Source organism: Herpailurus yagouaroundi, unplaced genomic scaffold, assembly GCF_014898765.1.
Source record: "Herpailurus yagouaroundi ecotype Mexico unplaced genomic scaffold, PumYag 163, whole genome shotgun sequence".
Classification (NCBI taxonomy): domain Eukaryota; kingdom Metazoa; phylum Chordata; class Mammalia; order Carnivora; family Felidae; genus Herpailurus; species Herpailurus yagouaroundi.
In genome coordinates this window covers 47,586,741-47,596,819 of record NW_024412404.1, presented here as the reverse complement: position 1 = coordinate 47,596,819, position 10,079 = coordinate 47,586,741, and the positions used below count along the sequence as shown (strand labels likewise).

General features: G+C 46.0%; 1 long non-coding RNA gene across 1 annotated transcript in view; it reads left to right on the top strand.

The window, feature by feature from the left end:
- LOC121037210 (uncharacterized) overlaps nt 1–10,079 on the top strand; it is a 60,559-nt gene that overhangs the window by 8,648 nt on the left and 41,832 nt on the right. The window contains exon 2 of the long non-coding RNA XR_005793652.1: nt 9,871–9,954. This is a non-coding gene — a long non-coding RNA (uncharacterized LOC121037210). The remainder of the gene's footprint in view (nt 1–9,870; nt 9,955–10,079) is intronic.

Genomic DNA, 10,079 nt, shown 5'->3' with positions numbered 1-10,079 from the left:
GCACAGCCTCCCCCACTATTAACACCCCCCCCCCCCGCCAAGAGTGGTACATTTGTTACAGTTGATGAACCTATATTGATGCATTATAACCACCAAAATCAATCGTTTATTCCATATCACTCTTAGTGTTGTGCATTCTGGGGGTTTGGACAAATGTGTAATAACATGTATATTCATCATTATGGTTGCGTACAGAACTTTTCACTGCTCCAAAAGTCCTTTGTGCCCCAGCGGTTCTTCTCCTACCCCTCTGTCCCTGGCAACCCCTGGCTTTTTACTGTCTCCATATTTTGCCTTCTCGAGAATGTCACAGAGCTGGAATCACACGGTGATTCTCTGCTACGAAGGAAATTAAATTTGCTACGATCATGGGTCAAGGAACAGCACGTACAGATGCAAATGTAGATGTTCTAGCTGTTCTTTGGCAGAGAGGTGACCAACTGTGAGGTACCAGGGGGTAAAAATACCCACACAGAAAGTGTACATAAAGTGAAAGGAAAGTCATCACCTTCTACCCCCCCCCCCCACCCCAGTGGGCGAGTGCAGAATTAGAGGGATATGTATATGAAGTGGACCTGATGCTAATTGGCAGAAATGCTTTCATTGCCTTATGAAACAAGGTTCATTAACTAAAACATAATGTTCAGTGTGACTTTAAAATTAAATACCTGGGACATAATGCCTCGTGAGGCAGATATGCAGTGGAGTTATTTATATGCTTACACTTCAACATGTTAGCTTATTGGATTATTGAAAACCAAATCCACTCTGGGAGATTCAAAGTGCTTCTATTTGACTTCTTTTCAGAGAACTTCATACTAAGTTCGATACATTCCCTTATGAGGTCATCTAATCCCTTTCTCTTTCTTGTTAGCATCAGTTAGTATCACCCAACCCTGTCGTTGAGCATCTATGGGAAGAAATTATAGAACATGTCTCTACTGTTGAAGAATCTGTGATCTGGAGGTAGGGCTTATTGGACCGATGCATGGCCCCATTACATATGTAGTAGAAAATGCACTCGCTGGGTTCTCATCTGTAAGAATCAGAAATTGACTCCATATTTAGGAGAAAAAAAGCGGAGGGAGAAGAGGTTTATGGAGGGTTGTTGGTGGCACGGGTGTTGGGAACAGTTGGCATCAGAAGGATGCACTTCTGTGCTGAATCTGACCTTCAAACATTCTCCCTGAATTAGCACCGCTCGGCCAGCGCTCATGGTACCAGGAACAAGTATCTGACCTGTGAAGCCTGGATTGCTGGCCTGCCTCAGGGGGCGGTGGAGAAACAACTCGGCCCCTTGACTTCTGCTAATAGAGGAGGGAGGGTGTGGTGGCAGGTGTTGGACTTACCTTCTGCCAAGGCCTTGAAAGGTGGGAAATGTTCCCAAACAGGAGATGGAGGAACAAATGGAATGGTGGGTGTTGAAGGCTGGATAGCCAGCAACAAAACAGAGCTGCCCCTTGTTGACCCGGTAGCAAAAACAACCAACTATGGAGAAATGCTGATATATATTTTGCTTTATGCCATATAGAAGGTGTTTTAAAAAGTTACGTTTGTAAGGAATCCTATGTCAGATGCACTAGGATACGACCTACACCAAGGAGCTCTTGGTGCCTCCTTTTACAAACTAGTGATGTGAAACATGGCCTCAGATTGATTTGATGTGAGGGAGGATTGCCTTGTAATGGATTGTTCTGAAGGAGATTTAGCTGCATAAGTAACCCCACCACCGGTGGGGAAGGCAGATCTGAGTTTTGCCTTGAAGGCCCCTCCCCTTCAGTAAGTAGATCCTGATGGAAGATTCCATCACAGGCTCCATAATCTCACCAGACAATTATTCTTTAAGAACTGGGCACTCTGAGATTCCCTTTTTTATTTTGTATTTTATTTCACGTTTATGCTATTGCCTTCATGGCTCCTTCAAGGCAGTGACTGAGCCTGAATTGTTGTTTTTAAGGATGGATTCAAACTCCATCACAGCTGGTAGTGTTTGCAGCAGCACAGGTGATTTTCTTACTGTCAGTTAGTGTAGCAAGTTTTTTTTTTTTTTTTTTCCTTTAAATTAACTGAGTGCCTGCCATGAGGTCTCGCAGGCTCTTCAAGGTCCCGCTTCAGCTCTCAGGGCCTCCTGGGACACAGCCCATGGCCCATCCTCCTCTTTCCTGAATTCCCCGGGGGACTCTGAGGTGAGGACACTCAGACCTGACTTCGAGTGGTCTAGCTCTGTTCTCCGGTCCTGTTCTGTAAGTGGGCTCCCCACCTTCTCCTCGGGTCCAGACTTCTGTGCTGCCTGACTGAACCTCATCTGGTCTGGTTTACAGAGCAGTCGACACTATGGAGTCCCGTCACTGTGTGGACACAGTGTGTGTGGCCTACTCGCCTCCCCTCCCTCTCTCCATTCTCCTCTCAAGAAAAGTAAAGACTTTCAGTTCTGCAGCTTTTCCGGGCACCGCTGAGCATTTGTGGACTTAGCTCTCTCCTTCCACACTCAGCCGTCAGAGGGGCCTTTAACCAGGACGCTCAGAGTCCTGAAGAGACTCTGCCCAGTAAGTCACAGTGCCCAGAACCCTGGAGTTCATTCACACCAGCAGGGCCCAGACCCAGGGATTTCCTGGCCCAGCCAAATTTCAAGGCCGTGTAATTTAGAGATGGGATTTGTGGCACAGGGGTAAAGACGAGTGTATCAACAATAAAACAAAACCAGAAAACCAACCAAACTTCGAGGACAAGATTTTGTCACAAAATAGGTGGAAGAACATTATTTCAGAATAAAGGAGGGTCATTGAACTTAAATGCATTTAATCTGATGAAGGAGTCATGGGATGGCCTTCATTTTTGTCATGTTGGGGGGAACGTATTATTGCCAATGCCCTCATTACACACCGCGCCGTGGGTGGTGCTGAATGGAAGAAACCTGGCCCCAAACAGCGCCCTCGAGGCCTGATGGAGAGACAGGACAAACACAGGTGGGGCTCATCTCTGTTGCTGGGGCACGGGCTCCTCTGGGTGGGGGGTTAGTGACTGAAGTGAGCGCAAGGGGCTTTGCACCTACTCGTAATGTTCTGTTTCTTCATCTGGGTGTGCCCAGGGTGTGAATATCCCAGAGATTTGCATGCCCAGGGTGTGAATATCCAGAGAACCATACACTTACGAGACATGGATGTATTATATTTGGATTAAGTGTTGCAAACACACACTTCGTCATTGTCTATGCTGGGCCACTAGTCCTTTGAAATCCACGGATCAAGTTCAACCTCTAGATTTGGTAGAGACCAACCGAGCCCCTGAGAGGGGAAGCACCTGTTCTGGGTGACCAAGCAAGTCAGTGGTCAAACTGGGACTGGGGCCCCTGAGGCTTAGCTTGGAGACCCGTCCCTGCCTCAGGCATCTTAGTCCTTTAGTGACCTCTTCCCTTTTAGGAAGTGTGCTGGCGACTTTAGGGGCCCTGCTCCGGGATACTTGTTAGGTGACCTGTGGAAAGGATGTTGCTGGTATCCTGTCCTCACCTGAGGCTCCTGAGTTCCCTCTGCTGATGAGCAACTTCTGCCCCATGAGTCTTCTGCTCATCACAGCTTCATTTGATTACTTCTCTGGAGAAGAAAGTTCTCCTCCCTTTCAAGGCAAGCTCTTCTCCCACTTGGACCCTTGGGCTCTCCAATCTGATTTATCTCATTACTTCCTCTTGTATTTGCATTAAAAAAAATTTTTTTCCCCCCTGTAGGGCCTTTTCCTTTTGACTACAAATCTACTCAATATTTTTTTCCTCCCGAAAAAACAACCCCTTCCCCGGTTTCGATTAATGAAACAGCTATTTACAAAGAACCGTCCCTACTCAGGGCGGGGCCGGTCTCACTGCCTCTCTAGAGATAGTCAGCATCTTCAGACTTTGTGAAAACATTGACTCCACATTCATTTTCTCTACTTCCTCATGTCCTATTTCCCTCCCACTCATGGTTGTCCGGCCCCGTCCTCAGCGCCATTTTATTTTATTTTTATCTCGTTTATTTCAATTATTTCATGGCATGTAATGCAGCCAGGGTCCTTTCAGCAGGATGTACACTTGCTAGGTTGCCTGGGATGGCCCCGTCTTCCACTGGTTCTGCCAGTGTGATTACTAATAGTGTTAGTTCCTGAGAGAAGTGTTTGGTTTGGATTGGGAGCTGTATGGTTGTACCGCCTCTTAGCAGCCATAGACAGTGGCCTCTTCTTTTTTCTCATTTGTGTGAATTCTTGTGTCCATTTTGGCAAAGGATGGGTAAGAATTCTGGCTTTGATGACAAAAAGACCTGAGTTAATGTCTTTATTTATTTATTTTTTTTTTAATTTTTTTTTTCAACGTTTATTTATTTTTGGGACAGAGAGAGACAGAGCATGAACGGGGGAGGGGCAGAGAGAGAGGGAGACACAGAATCGGAAACAGGCTCCAGGCTCCGAGCCATCAGCCCAGAGCCCGATGCGGGGCTCGAACTCACGGACCGCGAGATCGTGACCTGGCTGAATGAAGTCGGACGCCTAACCGACTGCGCCACCCAGGCGCCCCCTTTATTTATTTTTTTAAACAGACCTGGGTTGAATCCTAGAACCTCATGCACAAGCTCTGGGCTTCTGTTTCTTCTTTTTTTCTTTTTTAAATTTTTTTAACATTTATTTTTTTGAGAGAGAGAGAGACAGAGTGTGATCAGGGGAGGGGCAAAGAGAAAGAGAGAGAGAGAGAGAGAGAGAGAGAGAGAGAGAGAGAAAGGCACAGAGTCCAAAGCAGGCTCCAGGCTCTAAGCTGTCAGCACAGAGCCTGACGTGGGGCTCCACTCGTGAACCGCGAGATGATGACCTGAGCTGAAGTCAGATGCTTAACCAACTGAGCCACCCAGGCACCCCTAATTTATTTTTTGAGGGAGAGGGTGCAAGTGGGGGGAGGGACAGAGAGAGAGAGAGGGGCAGAGGATCAGAAGCGGGCTCTGCACTGATAGGCTGACAGCAGTGAGCCAGATGTGAGGCACGAACCATGAGATCATGACCTGAGCCGAAGTCAGATGCTCATCTGACTGAGCCACCCTAGGTGCTCCCAAAGTGTCTGGCATTCCTGAAAAAGTTAAAAGTAGAACTACCCTACTGTCCAGGAATTGTACTACTAGCATTTACCTAACAAGTACAAAAAACAGTAATTTGAAGAGATACATGCACCACTGTGTTTATTGCAGCATTATTTGCAATAGCCAAATTATGGGAGTAGCCCAAGTGTCCGTTGACTGATGAACCGGTAAAGAACATGTGGTGTGTGTGTATATATATATATATATATATATACACACACACACACACAATGGGATACTACTCACCTATAAAAAAGAATGAAATCTTGCCATCTGCAATGACATGGATGGAGCTAGAGAGTATGGTGCTAAGAGAAATAAGTCAGAGAAAGACAAATACCATATGATCTCACTCATGTGGAATTTAAGAAAGAAAACAAATGAGCAAAGGGGGAAAAAAAAGCGAGGAAGAGACAAACCAAGAAACAGACTCACAAATATAGAGAACAAACTGATGGTTACCAAAGGGGAGGTGGAGGGGGGGGGGTTAGTTGAAATAGGTGAAGGGGATTAAGAGTATACTCATCATGATGAGCACTGAGTAAGGTATAGGACCGTTGAATGACTATATTGCACACCTGAAACAAATGTAACACTGCACATTAATTATACTGGAATTAAAATTAAAAACTTAATTTAAAAAAAGTACTTGGCTTGGCTGCAGCACAGAGTGAGTGGTCAGTGAGGAGTGCTCCCTTCTGAGACCCTCCTCCCCCTTTGCCCCTGGACACCCCCCCCTCGCCATTGTCTCCATCTTGCTCTCCAGTGCTTTCTCGGCAGGCACCTTCTTAGGCTCTTCCTGCTTTTCTGCCATAACCTGCTGGAATTCTGTGATTCAGCCCAGTCTTGTGATGAGGGGTGTGAGCTGTGGCCACGATGGTCTGGTTCAACTCCCCAGCGCTGCCACTTGCCAGCTGTGTGTGTGTGTGGCAAGTTGTTTAACTTCTTGGTGCCTCAGTGACCACACCTGTAAAATGGGGATGCCCACTTCCTGGGGTGGGTGTGAGGATCTCTAGGGCTAAGATGTGCATCGTTGCTCAGCACGGAGCCTGTAAACATCCAGTAAATGTTACTATTCTCAGCTCCCCAGGTGTCCTCTCTGATGCCCTCTGTGTGGAATTTCATTCGTTCTACCTCCCAGGGCCCTCACAACCCTCTCTTTCCCTTCCCACACTGCTGCCGCAGTTGTTTCAGAACTTTGTTCATTTTGTTGTGACCTCTCATACTGGTATCTCTGCCATAAGTCTCTTCTGTTTCCAATACACTTTCCATGTGAATTACAGCTGAATATTTTCTGAAGCCCATTTGTGATTGCACCACTCCCCTGCTCTAAAACCTCCTATGACTCCCTACTATCCACAGACTAGATCTCAAATGCCAGTCTTGTGGTTCAAACACTGCCATCCCCCATCTGGACCCCACCCACCTAACCAACTTCATTCCCCTGCTGCACCCTTCCTGCACCAGATGAGGCACTGAATGGATTTGTTCTTTCTCCCTTGTGTCCTCCCTGGGGTCACTCACCTCAGGGCTTTTGCCCTTGCTACCCATCTGGAACTCCCATCCTCTCCCACATCCCCAACTTCTACCATTCATCAAAGCCCAAGGGAAACGTCACCTTCTCCTTCTAGCCCACCCTTATTTTTTCCTACACCCCAAATTGGAAGGATTCTCTAGAACTTCGTCTACACCTCTCCAGAGGCTGCTCCACTCTCTACTCTGTATTTTGTCTGAACGTAATTTGTTCACACCAGGTTACCTGCCACCGTTCCTGTGTCTTCTTGTCTCCGGCCGGCTGTCAGTAGCCTTGGCAGTCTCCCTCAGCCTGAACAGGACGGGAGCTACTCAGTGGCACTGTGTGCAGGCTTCGAGGTGGGCGCTGCGAAAACCAGCCAAGTCTCCTTCTCTGCAGCCATGAACATAAAGCTGACTTGGGGGTGAGAGTGGGCGTATGTGCACACACATGTGAAGATGACCCAGGAACATTCTCCGAGCAGCACAGCACACAAAATGGGGCAGATTAAGGCAGTGCCACCGGAGAACTGGCAACTTCTCTGAGGCTGCACAGCAGGAAGGGCTCAGCCTTGTGAGTGACAGGGGGAGGCTCCCAAGAAGCAGCGATTTGCACAGAGGCTCGAAGGCTGGGAAGCATGCGGATTAAATAGCAGTAGACAGGGACCTGGGGCAAGGGGCAAGTTGTATCTGTTTCGTCACCGGTCTGAGGGACAATTCCTGTCCCAGTGGCAGGAACTCTGAGTCTCTGGTTCCTGTCTTTCGCACGGTCTAGTGACTGAGATCACAGGCTGTGATAGCAGAGCCATGTACTTAGGTTTAAATCCTGGATCTCCTAATTGCTGATCGAGTGGCTTTGGGAAAGTCACCTGAGCTTCAGTTTTCTCATGCCAACAGGACAGCAGGAGGGAGAGTGACACAGTGAGACTGAGTGCCTGGATGTTCATATGTGCTCAGTCTCGCTTAGGGTGCAACTCCAGAGCCTCAAGCTGTTTCCCTTCTTTGAGGAATGTCGCATGCTCGCCTCGCCAGGGGCCGGGCCCACAGCGCTCGATGATGGCCCAAGTCACCTCCCAAAGCAAGCTAAGTCTGTGTTAATTAAAAACATGGGATATCACTCTATTTAATCAATTATGCTCCTATACTTCTAGAAAGTGTTAAGGGATATATTTATAAAAATGAAGCCAAGACTTTCTTACAAATGTAAAGAGAACATGTGTCAAAGATTTCACTTAACTCGTGAATGAGGGAATCCATGCTCTTCCAGTCTCTGCCTTTGTCTCACTGATCATTCCTGATCATTCTAATTCTCTCCCATGGCTCTTACCGCCTACTGTACACGTTGAAGAATTATGCGTGTGCATGGGGTGGGGGTAGGGAGAAGAATAACCTTGGTTAAGAGGGTACTTTTCCACTTTATAGTGTGTGGCTTTTTAAAGTTTATTTTATTTATTTTGAGAAAGGGAGAGCACAAGCAGGGGAGGGGCAGAGAGAGAGAGAGAGAGAGAGAGAGAGAGAGAATCCCAAGCAGGCTCTGTGCTGTCAGCACAGAGACTGATGCAGGGCTTGGATTCGTGAACTGCGAGATTGTGACCTGAGCTGAAATCAAGAGTTGAATGCTTAACTGACTGAGTCACCCAGGTGCCCCAGTTAGTGTGTTTTGTTGTTGATTTCCTAATAAATGATAAGCCCCAATCAGTCCTAGGAGGGAGGAGTTCATTGAGAGTGAATGCTACGGAGAAAAGACAGACAAAACAGAAAAGAAGAAGAAGCAAGAGAACTTGCCATGGAAATCCAGATGAGCACTACCAACCTAAAGGGAGGCTAACAGCTTCATTCATCAGCATTTATTGAACGCTTACTGTATGCTGTGATGCAAGGTGCTCTATCAAGCTGTGTGAGCATAATGCATATTATATACCTAATTGTGACCGTGACCCCATTCTCACAGGATCTATAGTCTTGTTAGAGAGATAAAGCCACCTTGAGCCAGCCTGTTGAGCACTTTGATTTAGTGGTCAGAGAAGACTGACCAGGATAGTGAAGCAGTGTGGAAATTTGTCTTGGAGAAATTTTAGCAGAAAGGTGAGGGGCTTCATTGTCTAAAAAGATGGTATGTGGAAGGAGGGAGACTTATTCCATGTGGCTCTGAGAAGCAGAGTGAGGACTTATTCATTCATTCATTCATTTGAAAATATTGAGTGCTACTCTGTGCCAGGCTCTGTTCTAGACACTGGGGTTTTATATATATATCTAAATACATATATATATATATATATATATCTTCTCTCTCTTTATATGTATATATATACATTATATATACATACATACATATATGTATATAAACATATATATACCTATATGTAAATACACACACACACACACACACACACACACACACACACACACTGGAATACTACTTGGTGATGAAAAAGAATGAAATCCTGTCACTTACAACAATATGGATGGAACTAGAGGGTATTTGCTTAGCAAAATAAGCCAGTCAGAGAAAGATAGATATCACATGATTTCACTCATAGGTGGAATTTGAAAAAGACAACAGATAACAGAAGAGAAGGGAAGGAAAAATAAGATAAAAAACAGAGAGGGAGGCAAACCATAAGAGACACTTATAAAAGAGAACAAACTGAGGGTTGCTGGAGGGGAGAGGTAGGTGGGGAATGGGCTAAAAGTGTGATGGGCATTATGGAGGGCACTTGTTGGGATGAGCACTGGGTTCTACTCCTGAAGCCAAGACTACACTGTATGTTAACTAAGAATTAAACAAAGAAAAAAAAGACAAAAATCCCTGTCATTGAGGACCTAATTTTTCCTCCAATAGTAGGAAGTTACATGAAGACAGGCTCAGTATCAGGATGAATTTCTACAGGCAGGGCTGTCAAAGATGGACTTTTTCCTTGACAGGATAAAGAGGGCATTCAGGTTTAGTGGGCTGACCATCTCTTGGTGATGATGTAGGTAAAAAAAGTCAAGTTCACAAGTAACAGAGCCAAATCCTTGTTTTATTGATCCTCTTTTGACTGCTTAGTTCTGGCCCTTTTGGAAGACCTGGACGTGTCTTCTTCAGTGTGGGTGAGAATGTTCCGGCATAGGATAGCCTGGTGCTCAGTAGTGTCCATTCCTGGAGCTGGGATTGGAAGAGGCAATGCCATGTACTCTCTCCCACAATTATGAGATTGTGCACATAATATGGTCAGAAATACTAAATCTTTACTGTATTCTTTCTGTCTGCTCACTTCTGTGCCAGGTGACTGACAGATGCAGGCACGACTCTGTCCCTGCTGTTGGCAAACTCAAAATAGAGCTGGGAGAGCAGAGAATCTTCTGAGAGGTGAGTGGGCCATCCCATAGCTGTGGTTCAAAGAAGCAGCAGCCAACTTTATTAAAGATGTAGGACAAGCTTTATTTTCTGCAGGTGTCCTTTTTAAAATGGAAATATGTCTGGGAAGGGATAAC